Below are 19,822 nucleotides of genomic sequence, written 5' to 3'. Positions count from 1 at the left end.
CATTCAACTACTGGTGCCTTTCCAATGTTTTCCTTGCCCTGGGGGTGGGTAGGGGGTGGGCTCTAATGGGCTATGCTTCTGCCTCCTGTAGAGCAGTCCAGGAGAGTCACAACTCGTTGGAAACCCACTCTTCTCTGTATTTGCGTGAGTCAGAGCGAGTTGTGGAGTGTGTTCACTGGTGGTCTGGTGATGCAGCAGATGAAGGGCAGAGGATCCTGACCAGGGCAGCAGTGGAACCATATGTACAACTGGTATATTTTCAACCTGGCAGCCCAACAAGCTTGAGTTCTCCTGACCTGGTGGGTCTCCCTCCAGTGTCTGCACCAGGAGCAGGCCCAACCGGCTAAGCTTGTCCTAAGCCTTCTGCACCCAGATAACTGTTCTAGACATTTGATGCCTTGGGACTCCTTGGGGAAGAAGCTGCAGCTGGCTGTCAGGCTGCATTCATCCCGGACTGGTCTTATGGAAGGGAGGATGCCCAGCTCTGATGTCAGCACATGAGCCCATGCCACAGTCTTCTCTGTGTTCTGAGACTGAGGGCTGCTTCCCCACTCAAGCTAAGGCCACAGATCTCAGCTTGGTATCCCTGGGTGGTGTCGTCAAGTCCTGGGGAGTTGGGACCAGATTCAGGGGTTTGTTCTCTAGCCCCTGGATGTCAGGCACCAGCTGTGCTGCAGGAGAGCAGACTGCTCCTAGGCCTGCAGCAAAACACTCAGATGGGGCAATGGAGGCTGTGCTGTGGGCACACTTCTGCAAGATCACTCAGGCAGGCAGGCTTAGGAGAGGCCACGGGGTTACATGGATCAGATGCCCCCCAGCCCTGTAGCAATGGTGGCTCTGCTCTCTTCCAGCCTAGCAGACAGCAGGAGCTGCAGCCACTCAGTACAGCATGGCAAGCCTTGGGGCATGGACACCTATGGTCCCACATTTTGCTGCAGCTGCACTGCACAGTGAAACATTTGGGGATGTATGCAAGTTTGAGCTGTGCTTCTGCCTGTTCTCTGGGTGGCTTCCCTGCCAGTTCAGAGGTCTTTGGGGGTCTTGGGAAACCTGTAGCTGGGATCCCAGAGGTATGTGGTGGGAGTGTGGTGCCGAAGTTCCTTCACTCACTGCTTCTTCAGGTCTGGTTCAGTACAGGGGGCCGGTCCTAGTGCCCAGCGACTCTGAGTGGCCTCCTAGCTTCCTCCCTCTTTAATCACAATGTCCATCTCCTCTCTGTTGACCTGATGCTTTCTCACAAAATCTTTATTCAGAGTGTGATGGTTTATTTGATATTTTGGTTCCGCTTGGTGGAATAGACAGTTCCCAGCTGTTTCTAGTTAGACATCTTGAAGATTTAAAAAATTCTTAAACAGATGGATAGATAATTTGTTCCCTTATCAGAAAGTTTATTATTGATGCTATGTCAACAGGGCCTTTGTTTTGAATTGTATTTTTCAGAAGTGGTGTTCACTGCAGTCCTCTGAGCCATTTATTTCTACTGCACATTGACCTCAACATCAACAGTGTACATTTGGGGAAAACACTGTTTAGAATGGCACATAGTTTGTGGCAATCAACAGAATCAGTGTATAACAGACCTGTATCAGCTCTGATATTCTGATTCTATCTTTAATAGCTGAATTTTCCAACTGCAGTGAGCAAATTGGGCCTGACAAGCTTAATAAAAGACAGGAGTATTTTGCTGGGTGTTCTTTTAGTTCTTTGTTTTTTTTTGAAAAATTAGTGGTATTTGTAAGGCTAGTGACTCCGCTCACATTTTCATGTTAATTGTGAAATCAAACATGTCTAGGAAAACCTGAAGATCATTGACAAAGTGTTTCTTCATTGAACTTAAATGTAAATGAACACAGAGAATATAAAGAAAATTAATAGTGCAGGCAGTGTGGTGCTGTGCTGATTTGCAAGTTTATTTGTTTGTCACTATTAAGATACTATGTAATGGCACAAGTCAAGTACTAATGGTCCACTGAACAGCATGAAAGTCAACACAAAAGCAGTCATTATTGTGTAACTAAAGGGAGACTATACAAACGTATGGTTACATAGGGCATAGAAACAATTTCTGTTGTTAAAAAAGCAATAATCTTTTAACAATATGCACTTGACGAAATAAAGCTTATGCGTAGGCTGTAACTCCCACCATGAACAAATGCGTTACTTTCAAGATTGGGATTTTAGCTACTGCTTGACAAGAATTTCTCTGGGTTTGCCAGATATAGTCCAAAAATTTTGACTGCATTATAATTCAGTTGTGAGTAAAACTGAGTGTTATATTCTACATGCACATGCAGAACATTTTATTGCAAAATGACCTGCTGATGTAGTCTAAAATTTATCATTGAGGCATTTTTTTCCTATTTCTTAGGCAACCATATTATACTTTATCCAACTTTTTTCACTTTCATGCCTCAGGGATTTTGTATATGCTAGGTTTTTGAGAGCCATTAAGGATGCTATCATCCCATTTTTTTAAAAAGTTAAAAATCATATAGACTGATTTAGATTAAATGTAATGCTTTCAACAGAAATATTTACAAAGGGCATTCAGTAGCTTTATTACAGTCTTCATATCACCAGGAAAGAGAATGTTAACATTATCCTAAACCAAAAAGCCCAGCAAGAGTAATTGACACACGTTAAGGATATACAGAAATCTTGGTGGTAGTATTTGGAATTGAGATTCTTCCCTTTTATTTATTTATGCCTTTATTTTTCTATCCACCTAACGTATCTGTTATGTACTCTGTTTGCACTAGTAGTACAGATGTATCATGCAGCTCATTTTCTAGTGGGGATACATAATATGATATCGGTTAGCCTAAAGTCTCAGTCTTCAGAGCTTCACTTCTTATTGAGTTGCATGATATTTGAGACTGGAATTGTTTTAGAATTTTGCCTCAGCACCATGGTCATTTTATGGCTGTGACACTGCATCTGATCTCTTACAAACTCTGCCTTATCTTTATATTCCTTTTTATTTTTTCATATTTGTGTCTGCCTCTTCATTCCTTCTTTCCACCTGGTTTTAATTTTTAGTGTCACCATTTAAACTAAACTATATGCATTCTTTATCCTAACATCTGACTGCATCTTGATTGCCAGCCCAGACTGCTCTTATTACCTCCCTTCAATTGTTGCTACCTACCTATGATCCTGGCAATTAATTACAATGAAGAACCATGTGAATTGTACCCTTACTTCATAACAAAGCATTCACACATGGTAGATACTAAATTAACGATATTGCATAGATAAATAAATCTTTCTTTGCAAATAGGATCTCAAATTATATCTTTAGCCTTTCAAAATGTTAAGTGGATCAGAAAAAAATTGTTTTCTCTGCTAACATTTGTTTGTAATTAAAACCACATGCACAGTAGGATTATAGAACTACATAATGCGAATGTGTCTTAATATGTCAAACTTCATCTCATATAGTTCATTATTCTCTGAGTATCAAGAAGAAATACTACATCAGAGGAGAAAGTGTAAGAACAAAAAGACAGAATCAGTGCTCCCACAGAGAAAGGGATAAACTACTTGTTAACTTTTTCATATTCTTTAAATTTTTTCCTGTTAGGTAAATTGTGTAGTACATTGGAAAGAGTCCTATGGTCTTAAAAAAAAAAAGAAATTATTTTCACATCAATGAAGTTAAGTATAATTATATTAAAGATAATTCATAATTATGTACATTCAGGATTAAAAAAACATTTTTCATTTATAACTCTACAATTTCAAAACAAGATGTACATTTCAATAACTCAGAAAAATTCTTTTCAATGCATGTTTATCAAGCGTCATTAGGTTTTGATTCCATATCATGCTAGTCTATGATTTTAGTAAGTTTTTCGTAGCCTTACATGAGATGAACATTCAAAAACTAACACTTAGTATTCTTTGTTTTTAACTTTTAGGTTCAAGGGTACACGTGCTGTTATATAGCTAAACTGTATGTCACAGGGGTTTGATGTACAGATTATTTCACTGCCCAGGTAATCAGTATAGTACCTGATGGGTAGTTTTATGATCCTCACCCTCAAGTAGGTCCTAGTGTCTGTTGTTTCTGTCTTTTGTTTTTTGTTTTTGTTGGAAATAGAAATTTATTCTCAGAATAATACACAAAAGCACAGGTTGAAGCTACTGTTAGGAGGCTTCCCTCCCTTCCATTTCCTCCTTCCCCCTCCTCTCTGTATGCCAGGGAGAACACAGTTGAAGGAAACATGCAATCACAAACAACAATCAGCTCTAAACACAAAAAAGTTTGGTCCAAAAGAACTCAGCATAATTAATCCAGTTACTTTGTAGAACTTCACTGGGTAGGATGAAGATACTGCAGATGTAGTGTTTCCAAGGGCGGTTCATCAGTGCACCAGGGGTGCCTGCCCGAGGGAGCTGAGGACTGAGTGTGTGCGGGGGACCTCTTCGGCCTGCTTGCTGGACCTGGGGTTACAGTCACACAGCCAGGCCACTTGATGCCACTCAGTGCTGGGGGATGACTCATCAACGTCATTTACAAAATCTTCTGCCCTTTGCCCTTTGTTGTTTGCCTTTGTTTTCTGTAGCTGCTCGTCTTGTCTTGCACACCACTCTTCCAGCTCCTTTTTCATGTTTTCTTTCCACTCTGCTTCTTGCTTCTGAGAATAGCCAGCAAGTGCTTCTAAGCGTTCCATTTTCTCTTCTTTCCATTTGCAAATATTTTCAGGCTGTGATTAGAATCGATCCACTTGTGAAATAGCTGCATAATTGTCTCTTGGACCATTAATTTCCTGGTGGTAGTCACCATCATCACTCCGTCAACAGCATCTGGACCCCTAGCTGTTTGCCTTGTGGCTGGGGCCAGGGGGCGACACCATCCAGGATGTCGAAGGTGGCCTTGTTGTTCTTGCTACCCGTAGTCTTGCTCTCTTGCTGTGCCAAGAAGGCCACTGCTGGGTCTTCTTCACTGGTGCCGGCCACTCCATTCCCCAGGACAGGATCCCCAGGGGTGCCAACAGGGACACCGAATGGATCTTGCTCAGCCATGTTTTGCAGTTTAATGGCACAGACACCAATGGTAAGAGACAAAGTAACCAATCCACCGACACCATGCCTGGCAATCGGGGTTGTGGTACCAATTGGGAGAGGTTGTTCCTTTCTTTATGTCTATATGTACTCAGTGTTTACCATCCACTTATAAGTGAGAACATGCTCTATTTGGTTTTCTGTTCCTGTGTTAGTTCACTTAGGATAATGGCATCCAACTCCATTCATGTTCTGCAAAGCACATGATCTCATTCTTTTTTATGGCCGCTTAATAGTCGTGTATATATATATATGTGTATATGCACCACATTGTCTTTATCTGTTCTACCATTGATGAACATTTAGGTTAATTCCATTTCTTTGCTCCTATGAATAGTGTTGTGATGCACATACACGTCTATGTGTCTTTATGGTAGAACAACTTACATTTTTTGGGGTGTATACACAATAATGGGATTGCTGGGTCAAATGGTAATTAATTCTGTTTTAAGTTCTTTGAGAAATCGCCAGACTGCCTTCCACATTGGCAGAACTAATTTACACTCCCACCAGCAGTGTATAAGCTTTCTTCTTTTCCACCATCTCGCCAAAATCTATTATTGTCTGTCTTTTTAGTAGCCATTCTGATTGGTGTGAGGTAGCATCTCATTGTGGTTTTGATTTGCATTTCTGTAATGATTAACGATGTTGAGCATTTCTTCTTATGCTTGTGGGCCAGGTGTTTGTCTGCTTTTGAAAAGTGTCAGTTCATGTCCTTTGCCCACTTTTAAAGGGAAGGTTTTTTTTGCTTATTTTTCTTACAAATTCTGGATATTAGACCTTTGTCAGATGCATAATTTGCCACCACTTTCTCCTATCCTGTAGGTTGTCTGTTTATGCTGTTGATAACTTGTTCTGGTGTGCAGAAACTCTTTAGTTTAATTATGTCCCATTCGTCAGTTTTTCTCTTTCTTGCAGTTGCTTTGAGCGTCTTCATCGTGAAATCTTTGCCAGATCCTATCTCCAGAACGGTATTTCCTGGGTTATCTTCTGGGGTTTTATAGTTTTGGTTTTACGTTTAAGTATTTCATCCATCTTGAGTTGATTTTTGTGTAGGGTGTAAGGAAGGGATCCAATTTCAATCCTCAGCATATGGCTAGCAAGTTATCCCAGCACCATTTACTGAATAGGGAATCGTTTCGCCATTGTTTGTTTTTGTCAGGTTTGTCAAAGATCAGATAGTTGTAGGTTTGCAGCATTACTTCCAGGCTCCTCATTCTGTTCCATTGGTCTGTGTGTCTATATTTGTACCAGTACAATGGTGTTATGGTTACTGTAGCATTGCAGTATAGTTTGAAGTCTGGTAATGCCAAATGCTTCCAGCTTTGCCCATTTTTGGTTCCATATGAATTTTAAAATAGTTTTTTTTCCTAATTCTGTGAAGAATGTCCTTGGTAGTTTTATAGGAATATCAATGAATTTGTGGATTGCTTTGGGCAATGTGGTCATTTTAACTATAGTGATTCTTCATAATCATGAACATGGAATGTTTTTCCATTTGTTTCTATCATCTCTCATTTCTTTGAACAGTGTTTTACAATTATGAAATATTTCAGAGATCTTTTACTTCCTTGGTTATCTGTATTCTTAAGTATTTTATTCTTTTTGTGGCAATTATGAATGGGATTGCATTCTTAAATTTGGCTTTCACCTTGGATGTTGTTGGTGTATAGGAATGCTATTGATTTTTCTACATGATTTACTATCCTGAAACTTTGCTGAAATTGTTTAGCAGATCAAGGAGCTTTTGGACAGAGACTATGGGGTTTTCTAGGTATAGAGCTATATTGTCCGCAAACATAGATAATTTGGCTTCCTTTCTTTTTATTTTGATGCCTTTTATTTCGTTTTCTTGCTGGATTTCTCTTGCTAGGAGTTAACAGTACCATGTTACATTGGAGTGGTAAGAGAAGGCATCTTCATCTTGTTCCACCTTTCAAGGGGAATGTTTCCAGCTTTGCCCATTCACTATGATGTTGGCAGTGGGTTTTTCTTAGAGGGCTCTTGAAATATGTTCCTTCAATGTCTAGTTTGTTGAGGGTTTTTAACATGAAGGAATATTGAATTTTTTTGAAAGCCGTTCATGTATGCAGATGATCAGGTGGTTCTGGTTTTTGTTTTGAGACAGAGTCTCGCTCTCTTGCCTAGGCTGGAGTGCAGTGGTATGATGTTAATTCACTGCAACCTCTGCCTCTTGGGTTCAAACAATTCTCATGCCTCAGCCTCCCAAGTAACTGGGATTACAGGTGCTTGCCACCATGCCTGGCTAATTTTTGTATTTTTAGTAGAGACAGGGTTTCACCATGTTGGCCAGGCTGGTCTAGAACTCTTGGCCTGAAGTAATCCATCCGCCATGGCTTCCCAAAGTGCTGGGATTACAGGCGTGAGCCACCGCACCTGGCACATGTGGTTTGTTTTATTAGTTCTGTTATGTTGTACATCACATTTATTGATTTGTGTATGTTGAACCAACATTGCATCCCAGAGATAAAGACTTCTTGATCATGGTGGATTAACTTTTTGATATACTGCTGGATTTAGTTTGCTAGTATTTGTTGAGGATTTTTTGGTCCATGTTCATAAAAAATGTTGGCCTAATGTTTTCTGGTTTAGTTGTAACTCTGTCAGTTTTTGGTATCAGGATGATGCTAGCCTCATAGAATGGGTTCTGGAGGAGACCCCTCTTTTTTATTTATTTATTTATTTATGTATTTATTTTTTGGTGTAGTTTCAGTGGGAATGGTAGCAGCTCTTCTTTATACATCTGGTAGAATTTCACTTTGAATCCATCTGGTCCTGGGCTTTTTCTTGTTGTTAGGCTTTTTATTACTTACTCAGTTTCAGAACTTACTGTTGGTCAGTTCAGGGATTCAGCTTCTTCCTGGTTCAATCATGGGAGGTTGTATGTTTCCAGGAATTTATCTGTTTCTTCTAGGTTTTCTAGCTTGTGTGCATAGAGGTATTTGTAGTAGTTTCTGAGGGCTTTTTTTAATATTTCCGTGGAGTCAGTGGTAGCACCCCCTTTGTCATTTCTGATTGAGTTTATTTGGATGTTGTCTCTTACTTTAGTACTTTAGCTAGTGGTCAATTTAACTTACTAGTTTTCCACTATTGGACTGTGTGGTTATGTCAGTCTCTTCATAGGTCTCTAAGAACATGTTTTATGAATCTGTGTGTTCCTCTGTTGGGTGCATATATGTTTAAGATAGTTAGGTCCTCCTGTTAAATTGGGCCGTTTGCCACTATGTAAAGGGCTTGTCTTTCTTGGTCTTTGTTGCTTTAAAGACTGTTTTGTCTGAAATTAGAATATCAACCTCTGCTTTCTTCTGTTTTCCATTTGCTTGGTAGATTTTCCTCCATCTCTTCACATTGAGCCTGCAGATGTGATTGCGTGTGAGATGGATCTGTTGAAGACAACTTACCATTGGCTCTTGATTCTTTATTCAACTGGCCACTTTGTGCCTTTTAATTGGGGCATTTAGCCTGTTTATATTCAAGGTTGATATTGATATGTGTGGATTTGGTCCTGTCATCGTACTGTTAGCTGGTTATTATGTAAACTTGTTTGTGTGGTTGCTTTACAGTGTCGCTGGTGTATGTATTTAAGTATATTTTTGTAGTGGCCAGTAATGATATTTTCTTTCCACATTTAGTACTCCCTTCAGAACCTCTTTTAAGGTGGTGCTGGTGGTCACGAATTCCCTTAGCATTTTCTTTCCAAAAAGGATTTTACTTCTTTGCTTATGAAGCTGAATTTGGCTGGATATAAAACTCTTGGTTGGAAGTTAGTTAGTTCTTTTTTTTCTTTTTTTTTTTTTTTTTAAGAATGCTGAATACAGGTCCCCAGTCTCTCCTGGCTTGTAGGGTTTCTGCTATTTTAAGCCTTATTAGGGGTTCCCTTTATAGGTGATCTGGCCCTTCTCTCTAGCTGCCTTAACTTTTTTCCTTTCATTTTGACCTTAGAGAATCTCATGATTGTGTGTCTTGGGATGGTCATCGTGTATAGCATTTCACAGGGGTTCTCTTCATTTCCTGACTCTAAATGTTGGCTGTTGGCCCCTCTAGCAGGCTAGGGGAAATTTTCATGGATGATAGATATCCTGAAATACACTTTCAAAGTTGCTTGCTTTCTCTCCCTTTCAGGGACACCAATGAGTCGTAGATTTGGGTCGCTTTACATAGTCCCATTTTTTACATAGGTTTTGTTCATTCTTCTTTATTGTTTGTTCTTCATTTCTGAATGAGTTTCAAAGAGCCAGTCTTTGACCTCTGAGATTCCTTCCTCAGGTTGCTCCATTCTGCTGTTGATACTTGTGATTGTATTCTGAAATTCTTTGAGTTTTTTAGCTCTATTACCTCAGTTTAGTTCTTTGTTGAAATAGCCATTTTGTCTTTCATCTCCTGTATAATTTTATTGTATTCCTTAGAATCCTTGGACTGGGTTTCAACTTTCTCTTTAATCCTGGTGATCTTCGTTTCTATCCATATTCTGAATTGTATTTCTGTTATTTTAGCCTGGTTAAGAACCATGTTGGCCAGGCGCAGTGGCTCATGCCTGTAATTCTAGCACTTTGGGAGGACGAGGCGGGTGGATCACCTGATGTCAGGAGTTTGAGACCAGACTGGCCAACATGGTGAAATCCTGTCTCTACTGGAAATACAAAATTAGCCAAGCGTGGTGGCGTGCGCCTGTAATCCCAGCCACTCAGGAGGCTGATTCAGGAAAATCACTTGAACCTGGGAGGCTGCAGTAAGCCGAGATCATGCCATTTCTCTCCAGCATGGGCAACAAGAGAGAAGCTCTATACAAAAAAAAAAAAAAAAAAAAATGATTGTCGGGTAACTAGTGTGGTCATTTGGAGGTAAGAAGACACTCTGGCTTTTTGAATTGCCAGAGTTCTTGCGCTGGTTTCTTTTTATCTTTGCGGGCTGATGTCCTTTCAGTCTTGCAAGTTACCATCCTTTGGATGAGTTTTTTGTTCTTTTATCCTCTGTGATATCCTTGGGGCCTTGATTATGGTATAAGGTGGGTTTGGTTGACTGGCTTTGTTGCTGGAAGATTTTGGGGGACCATGGCTTAGCTGAAGTCTCCCGAGCTGCATGCCCTAACTCTGGGGCGCTGGTTTCAGGCTCTAGCTTTGTTCTCTGGTTCCTCCTGATTACTAGAGGGGGTGAGTTGTTCCCAGATAGCTGGTCACAACACTCCCATGAGTGGTGTCAGCCAAAGTGCTTGATGGGAAGATGGCAGTGAGATTTGTGCTGGTTTACTCATGGCAGCAGCAGCAGCAGCCTGGCGGGGTGCGTGCTCCTTGGCCAAGCTGAGGTGTTGGGTGTGCTGGCATCCAAGCATGTGTTTGCACCATTGCCAGTGCCAGAGCAGGGGCAGAGATCTTTTGGGCATGGGACTGGTGCCCTCCATTCACACAGGCAGCAGTAGCAGTGCAGCATTGGGGGCAAGGCCACTAGTGTCAGCGCAGCGGTGGTGTCAGTGGAAAGAAAGATTGGGCACAGGAGGGCACGCAGTTAGCACCCTCTGATGTGGTTTGGTTGTGTCCCCACCTAAATCTCATCTTGAATTTAACTCCCATGGTTCCCACATGTCATGGGGGGGACCCAGTGAGACATAATTGAATCATGGGGGCAGGTCTTTATCATGCTGTTCTCATGATAGAATAAGTCTTACGAGATCTGGTGGTTTTATAAAGAGGAGTTCCCCTGCATTAACTCTCTCTTGCCACCATCCATTAAAACGTGACTTGTTCCTCCTTGTCTTCTGCCATGATTGTGAGGCCTCCCAAGCCAAGTGGGACTTAAGTTCATTAAACCTCTTCTTCTTCTTGTGTCTTTATCAGCAGTGTGAAAATGGACAAATACAGTAAATTGGTACCAGTAGATTGGGGCGTTGCTGAAAAGCTACCCAAAAATGTGGAAGTGACTTTGAAACTTGGTAAGAGGGAGAGGTTGGAAAAGTTTGGGGGCTTTAGAAGAAGACAGGAAAATGTGGGAAAGTTTGGAACTCCCTAGAGACTTGTTGAATGGCTTTGACCAAAATGCTGATAGTGATATGAACAATGAAATCCAGACTAACGGGGGGGCGGAGCAAGATGGCCGAATAGGAGCAGCTCCAGTCTCCAACTCCCAGCGCCAGCGACACAGAAGACCGGTGATTTCTGCATTTTCAACTGAGGTACTGGGTTCATCTCACTGGGGAGTGCCGGACGATCGGAGCTGGTCAGCTGCTGCAGCCCGACCAGCGAGAGCTGAAGCAGGGCGAGGCATTGCCTCACCTGGGAAGCGCAAGGGGGAAGGGAATCCCTTTTCCTAGCCAGGGGAACTGAGACACACAACACCTGGAAAATCGGGTAACTCCCACCCCAATACCGCGCTTTAGGAAACAGGCACACCAGGAGATCATATCCCACACCTGGCTGGGAGGGTCCCACACCCACGGAGCCTCCCTCGTTGCTAGCGCAGCAGTCTGTGATCTACCGGCAAGGCAGCAGCGAGGCTGGGGGAGGGGCGCCCGCCATTGCTGAGGCTTAAGTAGGTAAACAAAGCTGCTGGGAAGCTCGAACTGGGTGGAGCTCACAGCAGCTCAAGGAAACCTGCCTGTCTCTGTAGACTCCACCTCTGGGGACAGGGCACAGTAAACTAAGACACACAGACACCTCTGCACAGACGCAAACGACTCTGTCTGACAGCTTTGAAGAGAGCAGTGGATCTCCCAACACGGAGGTTGAGATCTGAGAAGGGACAGACTCCCTGCTCAAGTGGGTCCCTGACCCCTGAGTAGCCTAACTGGGAGACATCCCCCACTAGGGGCAGTCTGACACCCCACACCTCACAGGGAGGAGTACACCCCTGAGAGGAAGCTTCCAAAGCAAGAATCAGACAGGTACACTCGCTGTTCAGAAATATTCTATCTTCTGCAGCCTCTGCTGCTGATACCCAGGCAAACAGGGTCTGGAGTGGACCTCAAGCAATCTCCAACAGACCTACAGCTGAGGGTCCTGACTGTTAGAAGGAAAAACTATCAAACAGGAAGGACACCTACACCAAAACCCCATCAGTACATCACCATCATCAAAGACCAGAGGCAGATAAAACCACAAAGATGGGAAAAAAAGCAGGGCAGAAAAGCTGGAAATTCAAAAAATAAGAGCGCATCTCCCCCGGCAAAGGAGCGCAGCTCATCGCCAGCAACGGATCAAAGCTGGACGGAGAATGACTTTGACGAGATGAGAGAAGAAGGCTTCAGTCCATCAAATTTCTCAGAGCTAAAGGAGGAATTACGTACCCAGCGCAAAGAAACTAAAAATCTTGAAAAAAAAGTGGAAGAATTGATGGCTAGAGTAATTAATGCAGAGAAGGTCCTAAACGAAATGAAAGAGATGAAAACCATGACACGAGAAATACGTGACAAATGCACAAGCTTCAGTAACCGACTCGATCAACTGGAAGAAAGAGTATCAGCGATTGAGGATCAAATGAATGAAATGAAGCGAGAAGAGAAACCAAAAGAAAAAAGAAGAAAAAGAAACGAACAAAGCCTGCAAGAAGTATGGGATTATGTAAAAAGACCAAATCTACGTCTGATTGGGGTGCCTGAAAGTGAGGGGGAAAATGGAACCAAGTTGGAAAACACTCTTCAGGATATCATCCAGGAGAACTTCCCCAACCTAGTAGGGCAGGCCAACATTCAAATCCAGGAAATACAGAGAACGCCACAAAGATACTCCTCGAGAAGAGCAACTCCAAGACACATAATTGCCAGATTCACCAAAGTTGAAATGAAGGAAAAAATCTTAAGGGCAGCCAGAGAGAAAGGTCGGGTTACCCACAAAGGGAAGCCCATCAGACTAACAGCAGATCTCTCAGCAGAAACTCTACAAGCCAGAAGAGAGTGGGGGCCAATATTCAACATTCTTAAAGAAAAGAATTTTAAACCCAGAATTTCATATCCAGCCAAACTAAGTTTCATAAGTGAAGGAGAAATAAAATCCTTTACAGATAAGCAAATGCTTAGAGATTTTGTCACCACTAGGCCTGCCTTACAAGAGATCCTGAAGGAAGCACTAAACATGGAAAGGAACAACCGGTACCAGCCATTGCAAAAACATGCCAAAATGTAAAGACCATTGAGGCTAGGAAGAAACTGCATCAACTAATGAGCAAAATAACCAGTTAATATCATAATGACAGGATCAAGTTCACACATAACAATCTTAACCTTAAATGTAAATGGACTAAATGCTCCAATTAAAAGACACAGACTGGCAAACTGGATAAAGAGTCAAGACCCATCAGTCTGCTGTATTCAGGAGACCCATCTCACACGTAGAGACATACATAGGCTCAAAATAAAGGGATGGAGGAAGATTTACCAAGCAAATGGAGAACAAAAAACAGCAGGGGTTGCAATACTAGTCTCTGATAAAACAGACTTTAAACCATCAAAGATCAAAAGAGACAAAGAAGGCCATTACATAATGGTTAAGGGATCAATTCAACAGGAAGAGCTAACTATCCTAAATATATATGCACCCAATACAGGAGCACCCAGATTCATAAAGCAAGTCCTTAGAGACTTACAAAGAGACTTAGACTCCCATACAATAATAATGGGAGACTTCAACACTCCACTGTCAACATTAGACAGATCAACGAGACAGAAAGTTAACAAGGATATCCAGGAATTGAACTCATCTCTGCAGCAAGCAGACCTAATAGACATCTATAGAACTCTCCACCCCAAATCAACAGAATATACATTCTTCTCAGCACCACATCATACTTACTCCAAAATCGACCACGTAATTGGAAGTAAAGCACTCCTCAGCAAATGTACAAGAACAGAAATTGTAACAAACTGTCTCTCAGACCACAGTGCAATCAAACTAGAACTCAGGACTAAGAAACTCAATCAAAACCGCTCAACTACATGGAAACTGAACAACCTGCTCCTGAATGACTACTGGGTACATAACGAAATGAAGGCAGAAATAAAGATGTTCTTTGAAACCAATGAGAACAAAGATACAACATACCAGAATCTCTGGGACACATTTAAAGCAGTGTGTAGAGGGAAATTGATAGCACTAAATGTCCACAAGAGAAAGCAGGAAAGATCTAAAATTGACACTCTAACATCGCAATTAAAAGAACTAGAGAAGCAAGAGCAAACACATTCGAAAGCTAGCAGAAGGCTAGAAATAACTAAGATCAGAGCAGAACTGAAGGAGATAGAGACACAAAAAACTCTCCAAAAAATCAATGAATCCAGGAGTTGGTTTTTTGAAAAGATCAACAAAATTGACAGACCACTAGCAAGACTAATAAAGAAGAAAAGAGAGAAGAATCAAATCGACGCAATTAAAAATGATAAAGGGGATATCACCACCGACCCCACAGAAATACAAACTACCATCAGAGAATACTATAAACACCTCTACGCAAATAAACTGGAAAATCTAGAAGAAATGGATAATTTCCTGGACACTTACACTCTTCCAAGACTAAACCAGGAAGAAGTTGAATCCCTGAATAGACCAATAGCAGGCTCTGAAATTGAGGCAATAATTAATAGCCTACCAACCAAAAAAAGTCCGGGACCAGATGGATTCACAGCTGAATTCTACCAGAGATACAAGGAGGAGTTGGTACCATTCCTTCTGAAACTATTCCAATCAATAGAAAAAGAGGGAATCCTCCCTAACTCATTTTATGAGGCCAACATCATCCTGATACCAAAGCCTGGCAGAGACACAACAAAAAAAGAGAATTTTAGACCAATATCCCTGATGAACATCGATGCAAAAATCCTCAATAAAATACTGGCAAACCGGATTCAGCAACACATCAAAAAGCTTATCCACCATGATCAAGTGGGCTTCATCCCTGGGATGCAAGGCTGGTTCAACATTCGCAAATCAATAAACATAATCCAGGATATAAACAGAACCAAAGACAAGAACCACATGATTATCTCAATTGATGCAGAAAAGGCTTTTGACAAAATTCAACAGCCCTTCATGCTAAAAACGCTCAATAAATTCGGTATTGATGGAACGTACCTCAAAATAATAAGAGCTATTTATGACAAACCCACAGCCAATATCATACTGAATGGGCAAAAACTGGAAAAATTCCCTTTGAAAACTGGCACAAGACAGGGATGCCCTCTCTCACCACTCCTATTCAACATAGTGTTGGAAGTTCTGGCTAGGGCAATCAGGCAAGAGAAAGAAATCAAGGGTATTCAGTTAGGAAAAGAAGAAGTCAAATTGTCCCTGTTTGCAGATGACATGATTGTATATTTAGAAAACCCCATTGTCTCAGCCCAAAATCTCCTTAAGCTGATAAGCAACTTCAGCAAAGTCTCAGGATACAAAATTAATGTGCAAAAATCACAAGCATTCTTATACACCAGTAACAGACAAACAGAGAGCCAAATCAGGAATGAACTTCCATTCACAATTGCTTCAAAGAGAATCAAATACCTAGGAATCCAACTTACAAGGGATGTAAAGGACCTCTTCAAGGAGAACTACAAACCACTGCTCAGTGAAATCAAAGAGGACACAAACAAATGGAAGAACATACCATGCTCATGGATAGGAAGAATCAATATTGTGAAAATGGCCATACTGCCCAAGGTAATTTATAGATTCAATGCCATCCCCATCAAGCTACCAATGAGTTTCTTCACAGAATTGGAAAAAACTGCTTTAAAGTTCATATGGAACCAAAAAAGAGCCCGCATCTCCAAGACAATCCTAAGTCAAAAGAACAAAGCTGGAGGCATCACGCTACCTGACTTCAAACTATACTACAAGGCTACAGTAACCAAAACAGCATGGTACTGGTACCAAAACAGAGATATAGACCAATGGAACAGAACAGAGTCCTCAGAAATAATACCACACATCTACAGCCATTTGATCTTTGACAAACCTGAGAGAAACAAGAAATGGGGAAAGGATTCCCTATTTAATAAATGGTGCTGGGAAAATTGGCTAGCCATAAGTAGAAAGCTGAAACTGGATCCTTTCCTTACTCCTTATACGAAAATTAATTCAAGATGGATTAGAGACTTAAATGTTAGACCTAATACCATAAAAAATCCTAGAGGAAAACCTAGGTAGTACCATTCAGGACATAGGCATGGGCAAAGATTTCATGTGTAAAACACCAAAAGCAATGGCAGCAAAAGCCAAAATTGACAAATGGGATCTCATTAAACTAAAGAGCTTCTGCACAGCAAAAGACACTACTATCAGAGTGAACAGGCAACCTACAGAATGGGAGAAAATTTTTGCAATCTACTCATCTGACAAAGGGCTAATATCCAGAACCTACAAAGAACTCAAACAAATTTACAAGAAAAAAACAAACAACCCCATCAAAAAGTGGGCAAAGGACATGAACAGACATTTCTCAAAAGAAGACATTCATACAGCCAACAGACACATGAAAAAATGCTCATCATCACTGGCCATCAGAGAAATGCAAATCAAAACCACCATGAGATACCATCTCACACCAGTTAGAATGGCAATCATTAAAAAGTCAGGAAACAACAGGTGCTGGAGAGGATGTGGAGAAATAGGAACACTTTTACACTGTTGGTGGGATTGTAAACTAGTTCAACCATTATGGAAAACAGTATGGCGATTCCTCAAGGATCTAGAACTAGATGTACCATATGACCCAGCCATCCCATTACTGGGTATATACCCAAAGGATTATAAATTATGCTGCTATAAAGACACATGCACACGTATGTTTATTGCAGCACTATTCACAATAGCAAAGACTTGGAATCAACCCAAATGTCCATCAGTGACAGATTGGATTAAGAAAATGTGGCACATATACACCATGGAATACTATGCAGCCATAAAAAAGGATGAGTTTGAGTCCTTTGTAGGGACTTGGATGCAGCTGGAATCCATCATTCTTAGCAAACTATCACAAGAACAGAAAACCAAACACCGCATGTTCTCACTCATAGGTGGGAACTGAACAATGAGATCACTCGGACTCAGGAAGGGGAACATCACACACTGGGGCCTATCATGGGGAGGGGGGAGGGGGGAGGGATTGCATTGGGAGTTATACCTGATGTAAATGACGAGTTGATGGGTGCAGCACAGCAACATGGCACAAGTATACATATGTAACAAACCTGCACGTTATGCCCATGTACCCTACAACTTAAAGTATAATAATAATAAATAATTAAAAAAAAAAAAAAAAAAAAAAAAAGAAATCCAGACTAACGTGGTCTCAGATGGAGATGAGGAACATGTTGGGAACTGGAGCAAAGGTGACTCTTGTTATGTTTTAGCAAAGAGACTGGTGGCATGTTGCCCCTGCCCTAGAGATTTGCACAACTTTGAACTCAAGAGAGATGATTTATGGTATCTGGTGGAAGAAATTTCTAAGCAGCAAAGCATTCAAGAAGTGAGGTGGGTGCTGTTAAACACATTCAGTTTTATAAGGGAGGCACAGCATAAAAGTTCACAAAATTTACAGCCTGACAATGAGATAGAAAAGAAAAACCCATTTTCTGAGGAGACATTCAAGCCAGCTGTAGAAATTTGCATAAATAATGAGGAGCTGAATGTTAATCCCCCAGACAATGGGGAAAATTTTTCCAGGGCATGTTAAAGGTCTTCACGGCAGCCCCTCCCATCACAGGCCCAGAGGCCTAGGAGGCAAAAATGGTTTCAAGGGCTGGGCTCAGGGTTCTTGTGTCATGTGCAGCCTAGGGACTTGGTGCCTTGTGTCCTTTTTGCTCCAGCTGTGACTAAAAGGGGCCAAGGTACAGCTCAGGATGTGGATTCCGAGGGCACAAGCTCCAAGCCTCAGCAGCTTCCATGTGGTGTTGAGCATGTGAGTACACAGCAGTCAAGAATGGAGGTTTTGGAACCTCTGCATAGATTTCAGAGGATGTATGGAAACACCTGGATGTCAAGGCAGAAGTTTGCTGCAGGGGTGGGGCACTCATGAAGAACTTCTGTTAGTGCAGTGTGGAAGAGAAATGTGGGGTCAGAGCCCTCACACAGAGTCTCTACTGGGACATTGCCTCGTGGAGTTGTAAGAAGAGGGCCACCATTCTCCAGACCCCAGAATGGTAGATTCACTGACAGTTTACACTGTGTGCCTGGATCCCTGCATCCCTAGTATGAAACCCACTTGATCATCTGTTCAGGTGGATTATCTGTTTGATAGGTTGTTGGGTTCAGTTAGCTAGCATCTTGTTAGGAATTTTAGCACCTGTGCTCATCAGGGATATCGGTCTGTAGTTTTCTTTTTTGGTTATATCTTTTCCTGGTTTTGGTATTAGGGTGATACTGGCTTCATAGAATGATTTAGGGAGGGTTCCTTCTTTCTCTGTCTTGTGGAATAGTGTCAGTAGAATTGGTACCAATTCTTCTTTGAATGTCTGGTAGAATTCTGCTGTGAATCTATCTGGTCCTGGACTTTTTTTTGTTGGTAATTTTTAAATTACCATTTCAATCTTGCTGCTGTTCAGGGTATCAAATAAGCTAGGAGGGTTGCAGCTTGCCAGGAATTTAGCCATCTCTGTAGATTTTCTAGTTTAGGTATGTAAAGGTGTTCATAGTAACCTTGAATGATCTTTTGTATTTCAATTGTGTCAGCTGTGATATCTCCCGTTTTATTTCTTATTGAGCTTGTTTGGATTTTGTCTCTATTTTTCTTGGTTAATCTTGCTAATGATCTATCAGTTTTATTTATATTTTCAAAGAACCAGCTTTTTGTTTCATTTATCTTTTGTATTTTTTTCTTTCAATTTCATTTAGTTCTGCTCTGATCATGGTTATTTCCTTTCTTCTGCTGAGTTTGGGTTTGGTTTATTCTTGTTTCTCTAGTTCCTTGAGCTGTGACCTTAGATGGTCTGTTTGTGCTCGTTCAGACTTTTTGATGTAGGCATTTAGGGCTATGAACTTTCCTCCTTGCACAGCCTTTGCTATATACCAGAGGTTTTCATAGGTTTTGGCTGTCTTTGTGAGGGAGCCAAGTGCTGGGGGTCTAGTTGGCTGTATTGCTACAACGTTCTCAAATGCAAATATCTTGACCACAGAATCAGAATTTTACTCATCTTTATAATTCTCTCTGTAAGGCTGCACATATCTGTTGAATGAATGAATGAATGAGCCAAAGAAAGTGCATGTAAAACGACCAGACCTAGTGGGTTATGTTTATTATCTGTTTAGGTCATAATGCTGCCTGTGTTTTCCTATGTATTTATAAAATGTAAAGGACTTTGTTTTTGTTTGCCTGTTTTTGGAGTAACTTGAGAAATTGTTTTACATTTATTTTTATTTATGTAGTAACTAGGAGACTTTACTATATACAATGCAAAGATTATTATTTGTGAAATTATTTCTAGCTATCTAACAATATCAATGTTTAGTCTAGTTAATAAATTACCTTATACAGGGTATACCAGAGCTTAATATCTTTGAAAAGTTTTGGACTTATCCAAAATATATTTAATTTGGTTTACCCCAAACTGTGTGTTGAAATACAAAGTTAATATATACCATACAAATTTAAAAACAATTTAAAATATTTCTTTACTATAACTTATACTCTTTTATTTTATCCCTAAAAATGAAACTTAAAAAATACTATTGAAGATTATAATATTCAAAGTAAGCCTTGTTCCTAAAATGAATTTTATAATAGATGTCTAGCAAAGCTGCTATGTTAATAATGCAAAAAT

The 19,822-nt window shown here is 40.9% G+C and overlaps 1 protein-coding gene and 1 pseudogene across 9 annotated transcripts in view; one reads left to right on the top strand and one right to left on the bottom strand.

The window, feature by feature from the left end:
* TUSC3 (tumor suppressor candidate 3) overlaps window positions 1-19,822 on the top strand; it is a 231,473-nt gene that overhangs the window by 136,482 nt on the left and 75,169 nt on the right. The gene's annotated exons all lie outside the window — the stretch shown is intronic.
* On the bottom strand, window positions 4,368-5,028 carry LOC126961631 (clathrin light chain A-like; annotated as a pseudogene).

Source organism: Macaca thibetana, chromosome 8 (assembly GCF_024542745.1).
Source record: "Macaca thibetana thibetana isolate TM-01 chromosome 8, ASM2454274v1, whole genome shotgun sequence".
Lineage (NCBI taxonomy): Eukaryota > Metazoa > Chordata > Mammalia > Primates > Cercopithecidae > Macaca > Macaca thibetana.
The sequence above is the reverse complement of the archived record's forward strand: the minus strand, read 5'-3'. Positions and strand labels throughout refer to the sequence as shown.